The 26,337-nt window shown below is 43.7% G+C and overlaps 1 long non-coding RNA gene across 1 annotated transcript; it reads right to left on the bottom strand.

Moving 5' to 3' along the window:
- Window positions 1-20,501: 20,501 nt before the first annotated feature.
- On the bottom strand, window positions 20,502-25,588 carry LOC144282912 (uncharacterized). The gene is made up of 4 exons (XR_013351327.1): window positions 25,476-25,588; window positions 24,816-25,114; window positions 20,756-20,845; window positions 20,502-20,676 (listed from the first exon to the last, which is right to left on the bottom strand). It is a non-coding gene; the product is annotated as an uncharacterized LOC144282912 (long non-coding RNA).
- Between the last annotated feature and the right edge of the window lie 749 nt (window positions 25,589-26,337).

Here is a 26,337-nt window from a genome sequence, read left to right as displayed (position 1 = left end):
TAAACCAGGAGGATTTGGTGAAGGGAAGAGTGAGGACATTGAAGGCTGTAGCGCTCTCCTGCCGAACACCTACCAGAGCTTTAATAACTGCCTGACTCTATTCTACTCACTTGGACTAACTCAGGCAATTCACCTCAAGCATCCTCTGGAGCAGCCAAAGGCCAGTTACATAACTTGTTCAAAGTCACAAAGCTGGTGAGTGACAGAGCCAGGATTTGAACATGAGCCGGGTGACCTAAGAGCCCAGATTCTTTTTTTTTAAATTAATTAATTAATTAATTTATTTTTATTGGTGTTCAATTTACCAACATACAGAATAACCCCCAGTGCCCGTCACCCAATCACTCCCACCCCCCACCCTCCTCCCCTTCTACCACCCTTAGTTCGTTTCCCAGAGTTAGCAGTCTTTACGTTATGTCTCCCTTTCTGATATTTCCCACACATTTCTTCTCCCTTCCCTTATATTCCCTTTCACTATTATTTATATTCTCCACATGAATGAGAACATATAATGTTTGTCCTTCTCCAACTAACTTACTTCACTCAGCATATTACCCCAGATTCTTAAAACCTTCATGCTTCTGGGTTGTGACCTGTCATAGTCCATCCTATCTGTCTGGCTCTTTCGTGCCTTTGGGTTGCAGACCTGTACCAGGCATGTCTCTCAGCCTATGTGAAAACTTCTTTTAGTGTAGTTATCTCTGTCTGTGACCATCCCCGAGCCATCTGTTGGGTCGCAGAGTCTGGTGAAGAGCTAATAAATTGAAGGGCTCTGCCCAAACAAAATCAGAACCCCTTCCATGTGGGCACATGATCTAAGATACAGGGCAATTGAGGCTCCCACCTATTTCCTTGGTCTCTAACCTAGGCTGGGAATTAAGGGATTGAGAGTCAGTCTGGGAACTAGAGGTCCACCCTCCCTGCTTTCTCGTACAAAATTCAGAGGAATCTGAAAATTCTAAATTTAAACTGAGCCTGGTAGGTGGTTATGACTGCATATTTGTCAATGTAGGAGAATAGAAAACATCTTACTAACAGCTTGCCAGCTTGACTTGTAACTTGTAAATAATCAGATACGTGGGCCTCTGTTTGCATCCTTGCTCTGGGTCTTGTGCATATTGGGGGCTGGACTGTGTGTAAGCCATGAGGAAAAATAAACCGGGCTGGGCAGAGAGTAGTAGAGTGAAGTGGCTCTTTTAGACGTGCTGGCCAGGAAGGATGTCACTCTCTGAGCGGAGTGAGCCACAGAGAGATCTGTAGGGAGAGACCCTGGCAGAGCGAGTACCAGGACTTTGAGATAAGAGAATGCTTGGCAGATTTGAAAAGGAAACACCAAAACCAAAACCAGTGAGTGTGGCCAGGACAGAGGAGCACAGGGGAGGGGGCAGGAGATCAGGAGAAATGTGTTCAGGAGCCAGCATGACTTGCTGGTAAGAATGTACTTGTAAGAAGGCAGTTTCTGCATTTATTCTGAATGAGGTGGGAAGTCGAGGGAATGGTTTTTCCAATTGAATTTCCCAGTCTTAAGTCAGTGAAGGAGAGGTGAACAAAGTAAAAACAACCCAACACAACAAAAAAACCAATTAAAGAATCACAAAAGGTGTTTGAAACCGTGGCTCCAGCAGGCTAGTTTCTCAGTGGTTGGAATAGAAATGATTCCTACACACATTATGAATTTAATTCCGCATGTCGCATTTTCTAAATTAGAGGCAAGAGCTCTGAGGCAGGATGGTTTGGGATTTTTCAGACACCCCGCAATGTGGAGTCAGAACCTTGGGTTGTGTGCAGTGAACAACTGAGTGACCTTGGGCAATGGGTCCAGGTAAAAAAAGACTTGACTTGTGAACACGGTCTGTGACTCTTAAATTGTTTTTCTCGTAAAATTCTTTAAACATGCAGGAAAGAGTAGAAAAAAGCATAAAAAACAGGTAAGCATCACCACCCAGGCCTACCATCTACCATCCCGCCATACTAGATGCTAAGAACCGTTATGGATATGGTTGAGCCCTGAGCTGTTAACAGTGGTAAGGATGGATGGCCCCAAATCACTTCCTACGGTCAGCTCTTCCTGTTCTCACCACAATCCTCTGAGGTGTGGACTAAAAATACCCTCATGCATAAAGGGTGACAGTGAGGCACACGGAAATCACGCGATTGACGAGGTCAGTCGTTGTTGGGAAGGAAGTTGATACCTGAACCAGATTCTCAGTTCAGACCTACCACACTCTACTGACTTTAAGACATAGAGTAGATTTGGGAGATCTTTCCAAACTTTATAAAATTGGATCATATTGGACTTATCATCATGCAAATGGTTCTTCTTACTATGTTTTTTAGATTCCTCCAAGTGAGCATATTTGGGCATTCATTCATTCATTCATTCATCCAAAAATGAACTGAATAGTATCCCAATACTGAAAATTTCCAGATTCATTATTAATGTTTCTGTTGATGAATGTTTATCATCTCCTTTTTAATTTCTCTCTTACAGATAGGACAAAGAATATCCTTATCTCCGTATAAACATGTCTCCTTATGAATATTTATATGGGTTTCCCTGCGGGAAATGGTTCTCAGCTCTGGTTGTACATTAAAGAGAATTGAAAACTGAGAGCATTTTTAAAATGGGCGAGTACATGGCCACTCCAGCGCTGGATATTCCAATTTCATTATCTTTCTGTTTGGTTTGCTTTGATTCACAGCTTGCCGGGAAATTCTAACATAAGTACAGATTTCAGAACCATCACCTTAATCCACATCCCTCCAACAGAATTACAGAATCATCAAATTTTGTACATACCACCAACTCGTTCTTCACCATAGTTTTTCCCAATTTATACCTCCATCAGTGATGTGTGAGGATGTGTAGCAATTTCTCCAATTTGTTGCCTCGAGTTGGTAATACGTGTTTATTGCCTCCCTCTTTTTTGATTAATATTGCTAGGGAATTACCAATGTCATGAATATTTTTAAAGAATAAATTTGTGGCTCTGATGATTTTTCTATTTTACATATTCCTTCTAATCCATTGAATTGTCTTTTTAAAAATTATTTTATTTCCTCCCTTCAATTCTTTTTTTTTTTTTTTCTAGTTTTGTGAGATGGAATTAGGTCAATACTTTTTATCGTCTCTCCCTTTCTAATGTTTGGACTTGAGGGCATGCATTTCTCTCTAGGAACTGCTTTAGCTGCACTGCAAAAGGTTTACTATATCATATCTTTACTGTTTAGTTCAAATGTTTGTACTTTTTGTTGTGTTTGTTCAATTTATACTTGAAACTGAGATCTATAATTTACCCTTTGGTAAATTATCTTAAAATGTATTGCTTAATTTACAAATTGCTTAATTTACAAATTATCTTAAAATGTATTGCTTAATTTACAAATTTGGGGATTTTATTTATTTTTAAAAAAGATTTAATTATTTATTTATTCATGAGAGACAGAGAGGGAGAGAGAGGCAGAGACACAGGCAGAGGGAGAAGCAGGCTCCTCACAGGGAGCCTGATGTGGGACTTGATCCTGGACCCTGGGATCATGCCCTGAGCCAAAGGCAGATGCTCAACCTTGAGTCACTCAGGCGCCCATAATTTAGGGATTTTAAAATGATCTTATGATGTGTACTTCTAGCCCAATTTCACCATGATCAGAGAATATTATCTGAATAATTGCAGTCTTTTTGACTTTTGTTAAGGCTTGCTTTGCAGTCCATTATATGGTCAACTTTGGGAAGTTGTCATGTCTACTTGCAAAGAATGTATATATGGTCAGTGTGGGCACAGTGTTCAATTTATGTCAAATAACTTTATTTTGGTGTTTTGTTTTTATTTTTTTTATCTGTATGGAGGTTTTCCCTGGATGACCTATCACCTACTATGAGAAGAACTTCCAGGGTCATTGTGAATTTCTTCAATTCTTCTATTCTCCTTTTGGTTTTGATACATATGTTTTGAAGCTACACACAGGTTCAGAATTGTTGTTTCTTCTTGATGGTTTGGCCCTTTTTTCATTAAGGAAATGTGGTTTTTCTTTAGTAATGTTTTTTTGCCTTAAAATCTATTTTGCCTGAATCCACATGAACAGATGCTAGTATGGTTAAGCTAGGTGTTTGTTGTTTTTTTGTTTTGTTTTGTTTTGGTTAGTATGAGCATGATATGCATATTCCACCCTTTGTATATTTCTGTGTTTTTATAATAAAGGTACATATGACTCCTATACACAAAAATATTGTTGCATTTGCTATTGTATCTATTTTGATAATCTCAGTGTTTTCACAGAAATAGTAATCATTTAAAATTAAGCACTAATATATAAAAAAGTTCTATTTATCTTCTTACTATTTATTCCCTACTTGACCCATACATTTGTTGTATGTTTTAGTTTCTCTTCTTCTTTTTTTTTGCTTTCTTTTAAATGAAAAATATACTTGTTCTCTGTATCCTGACATTAAATTAGTTATACATCTGTTACTATTCTTTAGAGGTAACCCAGTGATTAGATTATGGGTCCTCCATCTCTGGTAGTCTAAAATAACCAGAAAAACATGAAGGTAATTATTAGAATTTGAATATTTGAAGGTCCTAGCATTATGAGAGAACTGGTAAAACTAACAATCTGTGTTTGATTTGTAATAAATCAAAGATGCATGGGTAGCCACTAGAACCCTGAAAGGAAACTAATATCACCCTATAATTTGATAGCTAGCAAAAGCAGCTTCAAAAATGAAGGCAAGGGACACCTGGGTGGCTCAGTGGTTGAGCGTCTGCCTTTGGCCCAGGGCGTGATCCTGAGTCCCAGGATCGAGTCCCACGTCGGGCTCCCTGCGTGGAGCCTGCTTCTCCCTCTGCCTGTGTCTCTGCCTCTCTCTGTGTCTCTCATGAATAAATAAATAAAATCTTTTTTAAAAATGAAGGCAAAATATAAATACTTCAGAAGGAAATAAGAGATAGTATTTCGTGCAGATATGCTGATAATAAACTAAGAGCAGAGAAAATGAACCCATATAAAACATAAAGAAATAAGGGGCACTGAGGTGGCTTAGTATGTTAAGCATCTGCCTTTGGCTCAGGTCATGATCTCAGGGCCCTGGAATTCAGCATTGGGCTCCCTCCCTGCTCAGTGGGGAGTCTGCTTCTCCCTCTCCCTCGGTGTCTCTGCCCTCTCTCTTTCTCTCTCTCAAATAAATAAATAACATCTTTAAAAATATTTTAAAAATTAAAAATAGAGAAATGAGAGAAGGAATGAAGAGCTGAAATGTAATTTATACTTGAAACTGAGATCTATAAAAACAATGCAAAAGATGGGAGGGGTAAAAAGAGCTAGAGAATTTTATTTTATTTTATTTTTTTTTTTAATTTTTTTTTTATTGGTGTTCAATTTACTAACATACAGAATAACACCCAGTGCCCGTCACCCATTCACTCCCATCCCCCGCCCTCCTCCCCTTCTACCACCCCTAGTTCGTTTCCCAGAGTTAGCAGTCTTTACGTTCTGTCTCCCTTTCTGATATTTCCCACACATTTCTTCTCCCTTCCCTTATTTTCCCTTTCACTATTATTTATATTCCCCAAATGAATGAGAACATATAATGTTTGTCCTTCTCCGACTGACTTACTTCACTCAGCATAATACCCTCCAGTTCCATCCACGTTGAAGCAAATGGTGGGTATTTGTCATTTCTAATAGCTGAGTAATATTCCATTGTATACATAAACCACATCTTCTTTATCCATTCATCTTTCGTTGGACACCGAGGCTCCTTCCACAGTTTGGCTATCGTGGCCATTGCTGCTAGAAACATCGGGGTGCAGGTGTCCCAGCGTTTCATTGCATTTGTATCTTTGGGGTAAATCCCCAACAGTGCAATTGCTGGGTCGTAGGGCAGGTCTATTTTTAACTGTTTGAGGAACCTCCACACAGTTTTCCAGAGTGGCTGCACCAGTTCACATTCCCACCAACAGTGTAAGAGGGTTCCCTTTTCTCCGCATCCTCTCCAACATTTGTTGTTTCCTGCCTTGTTAATTTTCCCCATTCTCACTGGTGTGAGGTGGTATCTCATTGTAGTTTTGATTTGTATTTCCCTGATGGCAAGTGATGCAGAGCATTTTCTCATATGCATGTTGGCCATGTCTATGTCTTCCTCTGTGAGATTTCTGTTCATGTCTTTTGCCCATTTCATGATTGGATTGTTTGTTTCTTTGGTGTTGAGTTTAATAAGTTCTTTATAGATCTTGGAAACTAGCCCTTTATCTGATATGTCATTTGCAAATATCTTCTCCCATTCTGTAGGTTGTCTTTGAGTTTTGTTGACTGTATCCTTTGCTGTGCAAAAGCTTCTTATCTTGATGAAGTCCCAATAGTTCATTTTTGCTTTTGTTTCTTTTGCCTTCGTGGATGTATCTTGCAAGAAGTTACTATGGCCGAGTTCAAAAAGGGTGTTGCCTGTGTTCTTCTCTAGGATTTTGATGGAATCTTGTCTCACATTTAGATCTTTCATCCATTTTGAGTTTATCTTGGTGTATGGTGAAAGAGAGTGGTCTAGTTTCATTCTTCTGCATGTGGATGTCCAATTTTCCCAGCACCATTTATTGAAGAGAATTTTAAATTTCCATGATCAGGATAAGGTGGAGTACAAATCATTTAGCATTTTAGCCCTTCACATCATGCAGCTGTAGTATTCAACAAATGTCTTTTTTTAAAAAAAGATTTTATTTATTTACTCATGAGAGACACAGAGAGAGGCAGAGACATAGGCAGAGGGAGAAGCAGGCTCCACGCAGGGAGGCTGATGTGGGACTCGATCCCGGGACCCCAGGATCACGCTCTGGGCTGAAGGCAGGCACTAACCGCTGCGCCCCCCAGGGATCCCCTCAACAAATGTCTTGAGCAGGGGTTGGCCAATGTTTTCTATAAAGGGTCAGCTCATAGATACCTGATTTAGGCTTTGCAGGCCATATAGCCTCTGTTCCACTCTACTGATACAGCAGTAAAGCAACAGCAGACAACTGGTAAATGAATTGGTAAAAGACACTGTCTTCCAGTGAACCTGACTTGCGACACCATTTTGGGCATATATAGTTTGGAAAATGTATCTGAATGTGAATGTGTCTATTTCTGGAGTTCATAACTGTGCCTTTGGACTGTTCATGTCTTCATTACCATGGTTTTAAAATTAATCTCATACCTGTTAGATCAGATTCTCCACTTGCTGCTCCTCAGCATTGTCTAAACTCTCCTTGACCTTTTGCTCTACAATGTATATTTGCAGATCAGTCTGTCAAGTTCCTGAAAAGCCTCATGAGACTTTTTGGGCTAATGGAGATATTCTAAGTCTCTAGTTGGGTGGTGGTCACACTGACGTAGATGTTTGTCAAAACTCATCAACCCAGGGATCCCCAGGTAGCTCAGTGGTTTAGCGCCTGCCTTCGGCCCAGGGCGTGATCCTGGGGTCTTGGGATCGAGTTCTGCATCAGGCTTCCTGCATGGAGCCTGCTTCTCCCTCTGCCTGTGTCTCTGGCTCTCTCTCTCTCTCTCTGTGTGTCTCTCATGAATAAATAAATAAAATCTTTAAAAAAAAAACCTTAAAAAAACTCATCAACCTGTACACTCGGAAATAAATGCATTTTGCTTAATGGAAATTATAGCACAAACATTGATTTAAAAAGAAAAGCCAACCAACCAACCTTAAGAGGATTTTTCCTAGAATGCCAATGTCTGTGTGTTTAACATGTGGGGAGGACTGACTTATTTCTAATGAACTCACTCCAGCCTGGATATATGGAGCATCTACTATATGGCAGTCCATTCTGCAGGCCTTGATGGCAAATCTTCCCATGCTTGACCATGATATACAGTTCTTCATTTCTGCAGGTCTTCACTTTATATTTGGAAATTTTTCTTATATTCTTTGTGACTAAATTGCACACATTTTTCTCTTAGTTAACTGAAGTTTTATTGCGATTAATACTTGAAACTATTAAAAATGTAAATGTCTAATTGGTTTTTATTATTGTTTAGAAATGCTCTTGATTATTGAGTGGATTTCTCTTTGAAGTTCTGTCTCTCAGAGCATCATTTCCTGTAGTTGTAAAATATACAAGTTGGGTTGTTTGAACTCTAAGGTCTTTTTCAGCAACATGATTCTATTTTTTCTTTTCTTTGGGCTTGCTGAAACCTTTAAGAATGTCAAGGACACTTTTAAAATTACATCATCAAAAGACCTTTCTATTTATGTTTAAAGTATGCCCAGTCCCAGTCTGGGTCACATTAGGGCAATTTCCTTTGCAATTTATTCCTATTGTCTAAAGAAGGCATTGTCTGCAGAGATTTTGCTTTTTAAAGAAGGAAAACAAAACTATTTTCTTTTCAGAAAAGGCAAAATGTACTGATGTAAAATATTTGTAAGATACAGAAATATATAATAGGAAAAGCAAAAACCTTCTGAAATCCCTTCTCATGTAGATGACCATTCTAATCAGTTTGCTCTCCATTTCTTGCAAGTTTTGGTGCTTATACTGTTTATATGTGTTTATACATTCAACAAGCATTGTTGATTTCCTGTCTTGAGAGTCAGATTTCTTTTTCATTTCACAACATAGAGTGCATGGTTGTTACCCTCAGTTAATGCCTCCAGTGCCCTCCCGTGACTTAGGATGAAGGAAGCCCCAGCACTCAGCTCCCCAGCCTCATCTTGCCCTACCAGCCTGCTCCCTCACTCTTGTTCTAGCCTCCCTGGCATCTTCTTAATCCCTTGGAAGCACTATAGTCCGTCCTAGCACTGGGCTTCCGCATATGCCTTTCTGTCCCTTAGCAACCTTCCTCTTCCACTTCTATCTTTAACTCATGCCAATCCTTCAGATCCCAGCTCAGTTTCCCCCAGATTATGCTCTGGTATCCATCTTCCTGAAGACATGCCATTTGATTTCTGGACTCTGCAGGAAACTGCCATACACTCCACTTGGCCATCATCAGCCTCAGCCCTACACTTCATTCATATAGACACATGTCCTGATACCTATCTGAATGTCATCCCCTTGTAGAATCCCAATGCTTTTGCCTCTTCTGGACCAGGATGTCTGGCTTATTAGTGCAATCACTTGCCTATTACCACCATTATTATTTCTTCCCATCAGACTAAGCTACCACCTTATGTGGATTATATGCAGGATCAGGGGTCAGCCCTTGTTACGTCAGCCTTTTTTGTTAACTCTGATAGTCTCCCATAATATGACATATCATCCAAAAGCCAGGTAATCCCAGACCTTGGCTTTGGAGATTTGTGTGTGGTACTTGCTCTAGAAAGAGGTACAAGGGCCTCTCAGGAGGCAGAATGACCAAGTTGGGAGTGCCTGGGAGTTGGCAGATCATGGAATCATTTTTATATGTTCTGGTGACTTTGAAGAAAGGCTGCAGACTGCACACACTCCTGGAGTTTAAGAAAACAAGTCTAATTGATTTCAGGGGCAAGGCGAAAGATTAAATTAAACGCATTGCCAAGCCCTTGAGATATTTCTGGGTCTATGTCTATTCTGCAATGACGAGGGCTTCTGAGGTCCATGAGGCAGCACTCATTCCCTGCCTGCAGGGTAGAAGCTGGGCTGAGAAGCAGGTAGGGGTAGAGTGAGCTGTGCTCAGGAAGTCTGGGGTCCAATCTTTAGGCCATTAGAGACATTCAAGCCATTTAGAGACAGATTCTTCAAATCTAAAGCTACCTTGGAAATCCTCTCAATGTATCCTCTCATTCTTTATAAAGAATGATTTGAAAAACAATTTGACAGAGATGGCTGGATATTTAATTAGGACGCTTTGCAGATCACTGTACTGGAATAGCAAGGGAGGGAAGTATTTAAACACAAACCTTGAAGGTAAAAATTCTGCATTAGATCTTGGTTCTACTAAATTCTAGTGGAATTTTTTTCTTCATTTATTCAGTTCTTCCTGCCCTATTTGTTAAAAATTTGTTCTTTTCTCCAGTAAAATGTAAAATAACAAATTACATATATGACTTGGTCTATGCCTTGGATCCATTCATGTATTTGTCATAGTTATACCATCACCACACTCTTTTGGATACTGTAGGTTTCTATTAAGTTTTGATATCAAGTAGTATGAACACTTCAGATTTTTCTTCTTCAGGATCATTGTATCTATTATGGATCCTTTGCACTCCCATTTTATTTTAGTTACAACTTGTCTCTGGGACGCCTGGGTGGCCCAGCATTTGAGCATCTGCCTTTTGCTCAGGGCATGGCCCGGGGTCCTGGGATCAAGTCCCGTATTGGGCTCCCCACAGGGAGCCTGCTTCTCCTTCTGCCTATGTCTCTGCTTCTCTCTCTCTCTCTGCCTATGTCTCTGCCCCTCTCTCTCTCTCTCTCTCTCTCTCTCTCTCTGTGTGTGTGTGTGTCTCTCATGAATAAATAAAAAAATATTAAAAAAAAACTTGTCTCAACAGTAAAATTAATAGCACCAAATATGGAAAACCAGAACTTAATGGATATATTTACCATGTGTTGAGTAATATGTCAAGTACTTCAAATCCATGAACACATTTAGTATTCAATACAATCCTAAAGAATAAAGGGAAAGGAGTGCCTGGGTGGTTCAGTCCATTAAGCATCTGACTCTTGTTTTTGGCTCAGGTCATGACCTCAGGGTCCTGGGGTCAAGCCCCGTGTTTGGCTCTGCTCTCAGCACAGAGTCTGTTTGTCCTCTCCCTCTGCTCCTCTACTATCTCTCTCTCTCTCTCTCATGAGTAAATAAAATCTTTAAAAAGAGCATAAAGGGAATGAAGAGGTACAAACTTCCAGGTATAAAATAAATAAATCACAGAGATGAAAAGTACAGTGTAGGGAATAAAGCCAATAATACTGTAATAACTTTGAGTGGTGACAGATGGTGACTACACTTACCATGGTGAGCACGGTGTCATGTATAGGATTGTTGAATCAGTATGTTGCACACCTGAAACTAATGTAAAATTGTGTGTTAATTATACTTCTATTTTTAAAAAGTCAATTTTAAAAAGTATTCTTAAGAACATAATTTTATAGATGTAAAAATTGAGAGTTTAGAAGTTTAAATGACTTTGAAGTTTTAGACTCAGTTCTCTCTTTCCTGAAACCCAGTGGTCCTAACTTGTATTAAAGGATGCCTCCAAAGTCCTCCACCTTTTCCATGACTTACTATTTTCATAAGGGCATGGTTTTATGAATCTCAGGTAAATGGGGGATCCACAGCCATCAGGGATAGATAAAAAGTTAACCAAATTAAAGTCCTTTAAGGATCTTTAAAAGTTATAATAAACAAACAGGTACCACCAGTGGTAATTAGCACACCCATTGCTGGAGAAAGGCAATGATTATGGTTTGTCAACTTCACCATGAAGATAAAATGTCTTCTTTTTCTTTTCTATTTTTTAAAAGATTTTATTTATTTATTCATGAGAGGCAGAGAGAGAGAGAGAGAGAGAGAGAGAGAGAGAGAGAGGCAGAGACACAGGCAGAAGGAGAAGCAGGCTCCCTGCAGGGAGCCCGATGCAGGACTTGATCCTGGGACTCTGGGATCACACCTTGAGCCAAAGGCAGATGCTCAACCACTGAGCCACCCAGGCATCCCAAAATGTCTCCTTTTCCTCTCATGATTTTTGCTCAGTGTCTGTTCCCTCATGGCTGTCATTTTCACAGACCTCAAGACCACAGCTAGAATTCATCCCAGATCCAGATCAGGGAAAGCACTTTGGTGATGCTTCCATGGAATTGATTGAGGGTTTAACAGGACAAACAGTAGTAGAAAAAACAGAGTTCTTGAAACTGATTTAAATTCAAACTGATGTGTAAAGATTTGGATCTCTTTGACCCCAAATTGGTGACTCATACCCAGACCTCTATTCTGTCCTGAGTGTGAGATGAGTAAGGGTTTTTGGAGAACCAAGTGCTGGTACCACAAACATATTTTCTCATGAGCTATTTTGTAGTGTGGGTTCCTTCTCCCATCAGCTGTGTGGGGTATTAGAGGCCATATGGTGCTCTGAAACAGGACACACACTGGGAGCCCAACCAAAGACAAGCCTCCCTGAAACCTGCAGTAAGTGAGGGAAGCCTATTTCCTTTTTTTTTTTAAAAGATATATTTATTTATTCATGAATGAGAGACACAGAGAGAGGCAGAGACACAGGCAGAGGGAGAAGCAGGCCCCCCACAGGGAGCCTGATGCAGGACTCCACTCTGGATCCCATGAGCCAAAGGCAGACGCTCAACCACTGAGCCACCCAGTCATCCTGGGAAGCCTATTTCCAAATGTGCACCTGTTTGGCTCAGTTTGGAAATATGCTATTGATAACCAAGAGCTCTCCTCTACACCTGAGGAGCCAAGAAGCAACACCAAAGCCTTCCCGTGTTCTGAACTTCTGTTTTTGGGACAGCTCAAATTATAGGAAATTATCCTTCCCACCACCTATGATGTGCTGCCATAAAAAATTCCTTCCTTACTCTGCCTTTTTGGATGAAGATGACAAACCCGTCTTCTAGGTGGCAGGTCTTCTCCATAGTGAAGAGCATGATTCAGGCTTCTCTAAGATATTTGTGTAATATCTCATTGTGCAGCACACATAACCATTCCTTGGGCATTTTATTTCATACTAAAGGTTTATGGGGGTGTACAGGTAGTATAATAATCCCCCGCATCTATATGCAACCCAAACACTCTCTGCCATCCATATAATCCTCTCCATGTATAGGCTGCGTATAGGTGATATTTGGGGAAAAAAATCTGGGTTAAATATATAGATTTGTAGGCACATAGGGTATAGAAGCTGAGAGAACAAGTGAAACCCAGCAGTGATTACAGACCAAGGGTTTGAATTCCCTGCAACTGTGATCTGCATTCCCACATACTTGTTTATGGGACTTTTCTTGGGGAAAGAATCAGTAATTTTCATCAGGTGCCCTAAGAGGGGATCCACGACCCCCAAATGGGAGACAAGAATGCAAAGTTTGGAAGCCTGGGGGAACCTCAGGATTGAAGGACCAGCTAGAGCAATGGTAACTTATGGATAAGACTGAAAAGATCAGTTTGACTCCAAAAGTATTTATTAAGATATTTCTCTATACATAGGAGTTGGAGGACATGGGAACGTCCTGTTCCTCCCAGAGCTACAATTCGCTAAGTCAGGTAAACCCTAGATTCCTGATACTGGGGTGCTCTCTCCTATTTGTTCCTCTTCTCCCCCACACTTCCCTCCCCCACACTTCCCTGCAGCCATTTCTAGAGGTAGAATCAAAGCTGCCTCTATTAAATAACCCAGAACTGAATGCAGCTCACCACTCAGTAGTCACAGAGCTGTCTGGCTTAGGAAGATGGAAACTCTTTCTACCCATCCACATGCCACATGGGCTGCTGATCCCTGCCACCAGCGTCTTCTTTATCAGCTGGGGAGAGAATTGGATGCAACTGCATTATCTTTCCTCCTCACCCCGCACGGCCTGACAGAGATGTGTTCAAGGGAAATGAACGGGCTTCTGAAGGCTTCGTTCAAGCTGCATCTTCATTATTGGCAGGCACATCTGAGGAAGAATCTGAACCTGCTGGGCCAGGCTGTCTCTGTGGGTCTAATATTGGCTCTACACACCATTGCGTGGGTTGCTTAGAATTTAGAGTCCTAAGACTTCTGGGATCAGAAGTTAAGTCCCTTCTCCTCCTCGAAAACTTACCTTCATCATCTTTAAAGTCAGAAATTGGACTCGATGTTTTCTAAGACTCTTCTCACTCTTAAATAATATCTATTCTAGCCACATCTTATTTGAGATTAAAAACAATAACAACAACAACAACAACAACAACAGAGAGGATGAGCAATTCTTGGGCATTTTATTTCATACTAAAGGCTTATGGGGGTGTATAGGTAGTATAAAAATCCCCCGCATCTATATGCAACCCAAACACTCAAGTTAGTAGAAGTTAGTAGAAAAGCCAGTTAGTAGAAAAATTAGTAGAAAAGCAAGTTAGTAGAAAAGCCAGTATTGGAATCTAGGTATATTAATAAGTCTGACTTCGGCCAAGAAAGGGAGGATGCGAATCACTTTGAAGGTGAATTTTCAAACCAGCTGATAGTGCTTCTCTTTTCATCTATACTTCCTTGGTATGTGGAGAAAGAAGAGGGGCAATGAACACAAATCTTAGCAAACTAATGTCAAGCCTGGCTGCCCACAGATTGCCTTTCCCCAGGAGATGGGATCAACAGTGCAATTTCATTAGTGGAAAGTCCTTTATTCAGGTGAAAGTGTCTTTAAGGGAGTTTCTTCCCATCCACCAGTCTCTAATTCCATTATTAAAGGGAAACACCCCTAAAGCCTGAAGGCCTTTCTGATCATCAACTGAAATGTACACTTATCCCCGTCGGGGGCAATGCCATGAGCCACCTGCAATTAGCGGTTCATCTTTGACTGTATGGGTCTGTGCCTGGTTCTGTGATAGGGGCTCCCCGTGGGTTGTCTTGTTTTGTCCTTGTAACAGCTCCCAGGGATGCTCTCCCAACCACAGACACTGTGCTAACCAGTCAGAATAGATGCCAGGCTTTCCTGGAGGGTAGAGGAGGATTACCAGGCCTCCTCACCCCTGTATTTCAGATGGGGAGACAGGGTCAGAATAGGGGAGCAAAGCCTGCCAAGCTCCCATGAAGAGGCAGGGGAGAGGTCCAGCTCAGGAGAATCAGCTAGGCCTGTGCTATCTGCACGGCCCTACCTGCTGCTCTGGGCAGAGAAGGTGGCAGCTGTTCCCCTTCAGGCTTGGAGCCAGGCCAGTTCTTTCTGGAGGATTCGGGGCAGAAGAATGAGCTTGTAAGCCTCCTCTTTAGTAGTGTTCAGTTTCTCGACCTAATGTGGTCTTGCCTCCACCAAGGAGGAATTTCAAACAGCCCCTGCTCATAAGTCAAGGGGATAATGAAGAGGGTTTTTCCAAGCCAGCTCCTACCGGCCCTTGTCAGTGTCTTTAGGGGAGAGAAAGACCATCTGCAGGTTCCCTCTGATCCTGGCCCAGCCTTACAGTGAAGAGCAGGGGTTAAGGGACGGGCACGGAGCTCCCCGCTTCCAAGAATTGAACAGGACCGCCTAAGTGGGATGCATTTTCAGTGGCTGCTGAAGAAAGGCTTCACTTAGAAAGTCCCAGGGAGCAAAGACCCAAAGAAGGTGAGAGAACATGACAAAGGAAGTGGTGCCTGGGGTGGCTCTGAAGAATAGCCTGTTTGCAGGAGGAAGAGCTAGGAGGCTAGTCTTGCAGGCAAGGAGTCAGGGGAAGAGTGGTGCAAGATGAGCAGAGGGCCTTGGGGGCGGAGGGCTGGAGGCATCTTCCCTCCAAGCACAGCAGAACGGGGAAGCCCTGGAGGTTGCATGCTGTGCATCTACATGCAACAGGGTGGCTTCTGCTGCTGTGTTGAAACCAGTCTGCTGGGGCCAGTGTGCACGTGGTGGTGGCTGCAGGGGGTTGAGGGGCACAGCTGGGAGGCTATAAGTTAACAAGCCAGACGATTTGATGCTTAATCAAGTTGTGCAGGTGTGCTTATAGCCCTTGTTACATCTGATGTGGGTGAGGCCAACCTCCTGCATATTTTAGACCAACCACCTCAAATACAGGGCTTGAAGTTCCACCAGAAGGGAAAGAGATGCAGCAGGACCCCTATCTGCTCTTCCATGACTCTTCCTGCAAGTGGCATCATTCCCCCTCACAGCCTGCCAGGCAGAAGCAGTCACTGGTGCAGCTCCTCCAATGCCCAGGAAGGAGCAGAGACCCGGCCCCGCCTGAGCCCCTGCATTCCCCGCCCCACACACCACACATGCATGCAGAGGGCCCGGCACCCAGTGCCCACCTGCAGTGGGTACCTGCCAGTGGCTACCCCTCCCCCCCCGGATCGCTCCTGACATCTGGTCCCTCTGTGCTTCCTGCCCCGCACTGCTCGGGGCCGTCCTCTACCCTGCTGCCCACCCAGCCATGAGCGAGTCTTAAACCTACACAGCAGCACACAGCTTACCACCCACAACTCTATTTCATCCGTGCAACAACCCTTTTAGGAAATCAGGGCTGGAGTCACCAGCCTTCACCTCACACAGCAGGCACTTAGTGAATGTCTGTGGAATACATTTGCCCCCTGAATGTTTGCCTGGAGGAATCAGAAACAGAGAATAGGGTAGCGGTGGGTCCATGGACCCACGGGATTGGATTAGATATTGGGATTGGAATAAGAATTTCTAAACAACCACAATCCTTAGCACTTAAAGTGAACTGTGTGGTGGGCACTCTCTCAAGTTTCAAAGGTGTTTCTTCCTCATGGGCATGCACGGAGGTGAGTTTGGTGATCATTCCTGTTTAGAGATGAGGAAATGGGCACAGAGTGGGCACACACAGGCTGAAGGTCACAGAGCGAGAGGGTAAGCGGAGCCTGGATTTGGCTCCAGGGCTGGTCCCTCACTGTGCTGCAGCCAGAGCTCCCCGCACGCCTCGGCTGCCCTTGGGGAACTGGCACAGAGTCCCAGGCCTGGTAAAGGGTTAGTGCCTATGACCACAGCACTTCGCCTTCTCACCCTGGGCCTCTTCCGTCATGGGCTGCATTGCACACATGCTCCTGCCTCCCAGGATAAGCGCCTGACCTTGAGGCCCAGGCCTGGACCAGAGAGGAGCTCAAGCTTTGGTGCTTTCTGTTTATCCAATATGGCAAACAGCTGTGCATTTATAGCAAGTTACAGAAAGCCCTACAATGGGTGGCATGGGAGGATGAATTGTGCCCCCCCCCAAATTCCTATGTTGAGTCCTAAGCCCCACTACCTCAGAATGTGACTGTGTTTGGAGATGGGGGTCTTTAAAGAGGTAATTACGGTAAGGTAAGGTCAGTGGTGTCCTTAGAAGAGACCAGGACACAGACACACCCCCAAGGGTGACCATGTGGGGGACACTGGCAGGAGAGAGGCTCCAGGAGGACCAGCCCTGCCCACACCTTGACCTCAGACTTCCAGGCTCTGGAGCTCAGAGGACATGCATTTATGTTGTTGACACCCCAGCCTGTGGCACATGTCGCAGTAGCCCTGGGCAGAGCGAACGCAGGTGTATTCCTACTTGGAGGCAGGTTGTCTGAGGCTAGGGCAGCCTGTTCACCTGTTCATCAGGGACCCAGAATATTTCTTTTTTTGTAGCTTTTATTTCCATGTTTGCAGATGGATTCTACCTTTCAGGTAGACAGGAAAAGAAAAAAACAAGAAGGGATTTCTTCCCACGTGGCTTTATCCCCTCACGGTAGGCTTTCCCGAGTTGAATGGTCCAGAACTGAGTCACACGGCAGCCCCTGCTGTGAGGACCTGGAGGGGTGGCTTCAGCTGTGCTCATTCCCTCCCTGGATAACATGGGGCTTCCACAAGTGGGTAGGAGGGCAGACGGATGGACAGTGGGTAGACACACCACAGAGTCTCCCGCATAGGCTAAGGGCACCTGTTAAAAACTAAGCCACGTAGCAAGACCTCATCTTGGAGTTAGGGTCACCTCAGCTGAAGGACCATCTGCCTGTGAAGCGGATGCAGGTGTTCACATGAAGGAGCCAGAGCTCATCTAGTAAGGCTGTCTGCCCACTTGCCAGGACATCTCTTCATATAATGTTGTGACAGCAGGATCCTTTAATTGTGTAGGATGTTGAGCCATGTTTATTTGCAAACAAGCAACCCAAGCCTGTGTGAGCTCCTCTCTGGACTTGCAGAGAAGAGGCCAGGCATTCGGTCTGCTTTTTAGGGAAGGAGAGTCAGTTCCTAGAGGGTTTTTGGCACATCAATTTCCCATTTGGTCATTTTTCTTCCCGAGGTATATAACCACTCATCTCTGGAGATGGGGGCAACTGCTCGAGCAGTGGGTGCTAGCCCTGGCATGATATCCAGACCCTAGGTGTCCCCTGGACTAGGAAAAGCTCCTCCCTAAGCTCCAGAATCCTATAGGATTGAGTCAGGGAAATAGCCTGGGATAAGAGGCATTCAGTGCTGTGCCTACTGCTGGCCAGATGTCCGGGTCTGGGGAAGCACCCTGGCTGGTGTGGAGAGGGGCAGAGGGTAGAGGCTGGGATCCCTACACACCTACCCGGAGCCCAGTTTGAGGACTCTGTGCTCACCAGTGCCTTCATTCAAGGGATGCTTGCTCAGCTACCTTCATTCAAGGGATGTTTGCTCCGAGCGAAGGGCAGTAGCTGTCTGCTGGTCCTGTGATATTTTGTCATAGGGCCCAAGCAGAGGGACATAGGAACTTGATCTTGCCCTCAAGTTCATGAAACACTGTCCCATCATTACCATCACTGGTGCATGCGGTAACTGGCTCTCGTGTTTTATACGTAGACTGCTGACTCATTCATTCATCATTTGCGTCCCTTCTGCAGTGAGAAGCTGCCTGAATGAGTTTCCTAGGTATCCTTGAGGAGCCCATTCATACGTCAGAGTCCATCCGTTTCCACCCTGTAGTCGGAAAGTAGGACCATACATTCTTGCCCGCAAGCCATGCTGCTTCTACATCTCTTACCACAGTAGAGTCTGAAGGGATCTGGACTGTTTGGAAAACCCCCAGAATATTACGTTATTGATTACATATCTACGACATCAGACCAATTGGAGTAAGAAGTGGCAAGTATGTGGGCGACCTTGGCATATGCACTCTATCCGGTGTATGTTAAAGCAGTGATAGTCGGGGAGCCTGCTACATGAGTTAAATTTTGGGGTGCAGTGTATGCCCCAAATTAAGATTTTTCACTGTGAGACTATCACTTTCAAGGGCAGATAAGTCTTTGTCACAGGGTGCTGTCTTGTATTTTGTACGGGTATTTAGCAGCTTCCCTGGCTTCAGCCCACTGTATGCTAGTGGCACCTTTTCCCCAAGCTGTGACAACCAAATATGTCTGCAGATATTGTCAAATGTCCCCTAGGGGATCAGACTGCCCTTTGTTAAACACCATTCCCCAAATCAACTACCATTATAAGGTTTTATGAATCAACAGGCAGATGCGAGGGTCTGGAAGTCAAACAGAGTGGGGGGCATGGCCTTCCTGACCATCACCCTGAGTCCAACTCTGAGATGTGTCCATGTAGAGGTCCTAGTTCCTGAAGTGGGAAATGTTCCCATCAAGATGCATTAGCAAGAGTCTCGTGTTTAAACTGGGGTTGCTGTTTGTAGGACCAGCTTCATGTGTGTAAAACCTACACATTCGGGGATCCCTGGGTGTCTCAGGAGTTTGGCACCTGCCCTTGGCCCAAGGAGCGATCCTGGAGTCCCAGGATCGAGTCCCACATCAGGCTCCCGGCATGGAGCCTGCTTCTCCCTCCTCCTGTGTCTCTGCCTCTCTCTCTCTCTCTCTCTTTCTCTGTATGTCTATCATAAATAAATATTAAAAAAAAACCAAAAAACCAAAAAACAAAAAACCTACACATTCACACAGGGCTCCATTCTCAGTAAGGCTTTCACATGGTCTAAAGCTCTTTGGTTGCGATCTTGAAATTATTTAAACATTTTTAATAAGGGACATACATTTTCCTTTTGACTGGATCCCACAAATTACATAGTAAGTCCTGCCTCCTGGTCACTTTAAGATCCTCAAGCCAAAAAAAGTTTCTGTTTTCACTACAGGTGTCTTTGATTTGGTTTTAAGAATATGAGAAGAGATCTCACTTTCTCTTTTGATATGCTGCATCATGTCAAGACCTTTGGCATGAAGAGGGAAATGAGAGATTATGGGATTTTAAAATTTTTTTCTTTCTTTCTCTTTCTTTCTTTCTTTCTTTCTTTCTTTCTTTCTTTCTTTCTTTCTTTCTTCTTCTCTTTCTTTCTTTCTTTCTTTCTTCTTCTCTTTCTTTCTTTTTCTCTTTCTTTCTTTCTTTCTTTCTTCTTTCTTTCTTCTTTTCTTCTCTTTCTTTCTTTTTCTCTTTCTTTTTCTTTCTTTCTTTCTTTTTCTCTTTCTTTTTCTTTCTTTCTTCTTCTTTTCTTCTCTTTCTTTCTTTCTTTTTCTCTTTCTTTTTTTCTTTCTTTCTTTCTTTCTTTTTCTCTTTCTCTTTCTTTCTTTCTTTCTTTCTTCTTTCTTTCTTTCTTTCTTTCTTTCTTTCTTTCTTTCTTTCTTTCTTTCTTTCTTTCTTTCTCTTTCTTTCTTTTTTTAGATTATGGGGTTTAAAGAACTTGCATCACCAGTGAAAAATCCAAGGACCAGAAATGGAACGTGAGTTGTCCAAAGTCACATAGCAGAGCCAGGACAAGATTGCCATTTTTCAGGCTTCTTATCAAAGGGAACTTCCCTTCATTCATGCAAACACAGAGGCAAGCATTTTAAACCTTTGACCAAAAATAAATAAATAATAAATAAATAAATAAATAAATAAATAAATAAATAAACCTTTGACCATGGGGACCCCCCGTTAGATGCAACCCATGGAGACTGAATTGGCCAGTAGCAAAGTGGATAAGACATTATCTCAAGAGATTTATAGAGACACATGGGAGAGACACACACACACACTCAACTAACAACACACATGATATGACATGCCCCGGGGTGATACACAAGACAGGCAAGCTTCAAATTGGAGTCTGTCTCTTAGTGCCAGATAGATGAAGCAGGTTGATTCAACCTCCATGAGTCTCAATTTTTTTTCTCTTCAAATGAGCCTGGTGAGTGCTGTGGTCCTATAAGGAAACAATGTGAAATAAGCTCATGAAAGGGTTTTATAAAACCTGAAAGGTGTTTCCCAGGGGTGGAACTTACCATAAGGGTTCATTTTGAGAGCAAGCCATAAGTGCTTGGGACCAAGCAGATGCCTCTCAGCGGGGTGAATGCACTATTGGTGTCACATGCCTGGGAATGAAGCAAGGTGGTATTTGGTCAGACTTCTGACCCAAGGGAAAGTGCTTCCAGTCCTTTAAAAGTAGCCATTATAAAACTAATATTGAGTTTTTAAAAAATCTACTTATGAGCAAAGTCTTCCTTGGAAAGTCTTGAAATTTATGTATATGTTAACTTTTTTAAGAGAGAGCATGTGCTTGAGTTGGGGAAGGGCAGAGGGAGCTGGAGAGGGAGAATCTCAAGCAGGCTCCCAGCTGAGTGCAGAGCCTGATGCGGGGCTCGATCCTAAGACCTGGAGATCATGACCTGAGCCAAGATCAAGAGTCAGATGCTTAACCGACTGAGCCACCCAGGTGCCACCTGAATATTTTTAAGAGCACATTGAATCAGTTTTCAATAATGTTTGCTGGTCCTCCTTCCCTTTTACCACCCACAGTGGTTTCTTTCAAAATGTCTGTGTTTCCCTTTTGTGCTTTGGTTAGGGACCTTGGATCAGCAGAAGAGGAAGGTAAAACGGGACCCGTCTTTGAACCTGTCTGTGAGTCCAGCAGCTCTGAGACTGTGGCTCAGACATCTGTCCCTGGCAGCCACTGCTTACTGGGTCTGACCTCAGGAGTCAGCTTTTGCTCAGCTTCTTGGAGAACTTTATTGTTTTCAGAATCCCAGCTATAAAGAAATGAGAGGTTTGGCAGTGGGCACAGACACCTTCCAGCGCATTCGGCTGTTGTGGCCTCATTTAATTAACTGACCGTCTGTGCAGGCTTGATTCTGGAGGTGCAGAAATCAGAGGAGCTTAGGGGAAGAAACGGGATGAGTGAGTCAGGGTGGAGGAATGACAACACCTGTCTCCCTGCTGTGCGTAGATATGATACCCCACACCCCTGCCCTCGATCCCCCAAGAGGACCTATGCTCGGCCTGAAGGAGCTCAGGGAGCGAAATGTGGGCCCTGGCTCTGCCTCCAGTGAGACTCTTGACCATCCATATATCTTCTTGCCTCTTTGGCCTTAGTTTCACAGATATACCCGGAAGGAGCTGGACTCTGATCTATAAAGATTCCTTCAACTCTTCTCTTGAGGACCAGACACTGGAGAGGATCTTAATCCATGCCAGGTCCTGGGCTCAAGGCTGGGAAACTACCATCATGGAACTCACTTATCAACGGGGAGACAGAAAATGCAGGAGTAGGTGAGCAGAGTGAATGGCCTACTTCCTGGGTGTAGGGTGTGCTCTGAGTGAAACACATGAATGAACAAGGAAACTGGAAAACACACACCTGACCTTGGTCACCTTCCCCTCCTGACTCCTCCCAGTGAAGCCAGGGGGCCTTGGAGCCAGCTGCTCAGTTCACAGCTGTCAGCTCACTGGACAGGACAGAAGAGGGATGGAGGACAGCTCTGGAGGGGAACAGCTCACATCTTTCACATCCTCAAAAGAATCTGAAATGATGTCACATTCTTAACAATGCATTCAAAGAAGAATTTGTAGTCAAAAGTGTCAATATTTTGTACATTGAAATAATGAAATTATTGTACACCAAACCATGATATTTTATGTTGGGGGAAAAAAGACAGCCTAACAACTGGTGAGTTAAGCATCAAGGAGTTTGAGAAAGGACAAGACAACTCTCCCCTGCTTCCTCTTAATGAATAACAAATAACTACATATAAGACTAGAAAGTAGTGACTTAGAAAACAAACATGGAACAGGTTGTTATTTGTTTCTTCAAAGTGCTTATAATTAGCATCTTATAATACTGATTGAGAGAAAATAATAGTGGGTAAACATAAATGATAGGAATTGAAATGGGGCATATTGGAGTTGTAAAGCATTAAAGATATAACTGGATTATAAATGCAGTATGTCAATAAATTAGACAAATTGAAAAAATATATATATATGCAATTTCACTTTGATACAAATGCTGCCACAGAACAGAACTCAGTCCCAATGCATCTGTGAGGCTCATGAAATGTAACCTCAGTCCCCAAACCAAGCAAGGACGATATACAAGAAAGAAAGAAACTAGACCACTCCCTTGCACCATAAACAAAGATAAACTCAAAATGGATGAAAGATCTAAATGTGAGACAAGAATCCATCAAAATCCTAGAGGAGAACACAGGCAACACCCTTTTTGAACTCGGCCACAGTAACTTCTTGCAAGATACATCCACGAAGGCAAAAGAAACAAAAGCAAAAATGAACTATTGGGACTTCATCAAGATAAGAAGCTTTTGCACAGCAAAGGATACAGTCAACAAAACTCAAAGACAACCTACAGAATGGGAGAAGATATTTGCAAATGACATATCAGATAAAGGGCTAGTTTCCAAGATCTATAAAGAACTTCTTAAACTCAACAGCAAAGAAACAAACAATCCAATCATGAAATGGGCAAAAGACATGAACAGAAATCTCACAGAGGAAGACATAGACATGGCCAACAAGCACATGAGAAAATGCTCTTCATCACTTGCCATCAGGGAAATACAAATCAAAACCACAATGAGATACCACCTCACACCAGTGAGAATGGGGAAAATTAACAAGGCAGGAAACCACAAATGGAGAGGATGCGGAGAAAGGGGAACCCTCCTGCACTGTTGGTGGGAATGTGAACTGGTGCAGCCACTCTGGAAAACTGTGTGGAGGTTCCTCAAAGAGTTAAAAATAGACCTGCCCTACGACCCAGCAATTGCACTGTTGGGGATTTACCCCAAAGATACAGATGCAGTAAAGCACCGGGACACCTGCACCCCGATGTTTCTAGCAGCAATGGCCACGATAGCCAAACTGTGGAAGGAGCCTCGGTGTCCATCGAAAGATGAGGATAAAGAAGCTGTGGTTTATGTATACACTGGAATGTTCCTCAGCCATTGGAAATGACAAATACCCACCACTTGCTTTGACAGGGATGGAACTGGAGGGTATTATGCTGAGTGAAATAAGTCAATCGGAGAAGGACAAACATTATATGGTCTCATTCATTTGGGGAATATAAATAATAGTGAAAGGGAATAGAGGGGAAAGGAGAAGAAATGTGTGGGAAATATCAGAAAGGGAGACAGAACATGAAGACTCCTAACTCTGAGAAACGAACTAGGGGTGGTGGAAGGGGAGGAGGGCGGGGGGTGGGGGTGAATGGATGACAGGCACTGAGGGGGGCACTTGACAGGATGAGCACTGGGTGTTATTCTGTATGTTGGCAAATTGAACACCAATAAAAAATAAATTTATTATAAAAAAAAAGAAAAAATTCAGGCCAGGCTACTGAACATAGATCTAAAAATCCTAAGCGAGATGTTAGCCAATTGAATCTAGACAAGGAAGTGGGGTTGAGAAAAGCTAAGTGATCTGTCCAAGAGCTTTGGGGTCGTAGGTGGCTGAACCAGGACTGGACCCCAGAGCCGGGGGCCTTGACCTCAGCCTCTGTCTCTAGAGACAGGGTCCTACTTGTCTGGTGATTAACAGGACGGGGTTGAGAAGTCTAAACTTTTGCAGATCAAGAAAAATCAGCATATTCTCCATACTTAGATGGGACTTTGAGTGCCTTCGTGGCTTCTGTCATGGGTTGTCCTCCAGGCCCTATGCCACCTGGGGTAGGGTAACCGGCTCACCGCGGTTTGCCTGAGGCTGCTCCTGTTTTAGAACTACAAGTCTCGTAAGTCAATCGGAGAAGGACAAACAGTGTATGTTCTCATTCATTTGGGGAATATAAATAATAGTGAAAGGGAATATAAGGGAAGGGAGAAGAAATGTGTGGGAAATATCAGAAAGGGAGACAGAACATAAAGACTCCTAACTCTGGGAAACAAACTAGGGGTGGTGGAAGGGGAGGAGGGTGGGGGGTGGGGGTGAGTGGGTGACGGGCACTGAGGGGGACACTTGACGGGATGAGCACTGGGTGTTATTCTGTATGTTGGTAAATTGAACACCAATAAAAATTTAATTTATTAAAAAAAAAAGAACTACAAGTCTCACTTGCTGGGTAATCCCCTCAGTCTTGGGCAGATCAGGACCATCTGTCACCCTGGATGCGGGCAACCTGGCGTCCTTTGTGTTCCTGATCACTCCCCGCAGCAAAGAGGATGGGGTCAAGCAGAAAACTCAGTTTGCTTAGTGACAGAAGAAGACAGAGACGCAGAGACAATTAGAGGCTAACGGAGCCCTTCCTGGTGCCGGAACTTGATGCAAGCCCCCACAGGCCGTGCCAGTTACCGTGACGATGACTCCCCCAGTCCTGTCTCATCGGCCCCCACTTCGAATGGGAAAAGGAAAAGCTAAATGGACATAAGGCAGAAGGGAAGAAAGTGTGAATGAGTTAATCAATTAATAAAGTAATAACTTCAGTGCTTCCACTAAAGTGACATCCTTGATTAATACGGTGGCACCTGGCCTTACCCCGGCTCACAGAGCCCACTGGAGCTTGAACAAGTCGCCGCAGGTCCCCGCAGCGCGACACAGCCTCCCTCCCCGGGCCCGGCTGTCACCTGAGGCCCTGCCCACAACCTCCCTCTGCTCTCTCCTGAAGCAGGCATGTGGCCTGGCCTGTTGCTGGCTGCAAGTCAACGGAGAACAATTCCTTCTCCTTGGATGGGAGAGAGAGGTGGCCAGGCAGCTCTGGGGAGGCTCCAAGAATACCTGGGACACCTGGCATGAGGACTTCCGCATTGCAGACTAGAGCATTCAGAGCCCTCACAAATACTGGCATTCAGACTGGCATTCAGAGCCCTCACAAATACTATTTCTAGAAGCGCTGGGCTTAGAATTTTCCAAGATCATCAGAATTCCTTGGAAACTCGAGATGGTGTTCTCAGAACACTGCCGGGCACACAGCAGACGTTTAATGGGATTCAGGGCTGTCTGGCTCCAGAGACATTGCTTTCCAAACAAGCTGGTCATTCATCGCTTTCTACTTCGAGATGGTGAGCACCCTCAGAGCAGGGGCCACTGTCTTAGCGTCTCTGTACTCTCTGGGCCCAGCACAGGGCGGGGCACTCAAGGATATTCAGGAAATGCTTCTCTTTCCTTCCCCTCCTGGTGTCACTGGCTGTGCTAGCCTGGAGAGCATCCTCCACACAGTGAGGGTGAGGCAAAAAACCGTCCATGCAATCACGGACCATGCAAGTCCATGCAAGTCCACACTGTTTAGGTGGAGTCGTGGACACTGGCAGCATAGACTTTGAAGCCAAACGGATTTGGATTCAGCCTCATGTTTTCATCTGTGATACGATAGCTACCTAGCTGAGTACTTTTATAGTTACAGATTGTGTTGACTCGAACTGTTAGGCAAATACTCCACAAATGAATCCGATTGTCAAAAGAAGTCTGGACTTCAGTTACTTTTTTGTAAACTGCAGGACCTGTCAGAGCTTCTCAGAGCCCACTGGATATTGTAAGACTCCAAGAGTTGCCTATGGGAGCCACATATGCCGAATGCCCTGGGTCGTTTTGTCGAGGGGCGCCTTACAGGGCTAGTGCTCTTGGAACCCACCTTGGGGGA

The sequence above is a fragment of the Canis aureus genome, chromosome 14, assembly GCF_053574225.1.
Source record: "Canis aureus isolate CA01 chromosome 14, VMU_Caureus_v.1.0, whole genome shotgun sequence".
Taxonomy (NCBI): Eukaryota; Metazoa; Chordata; class Mammalia; order Carnivora; family Canidae; genus Canis; species Canis aureus.
Note: the sequence above shows the minus strand (reverse complement) of the source record. Positions and strands in the feature narration are given on the sequence as shown.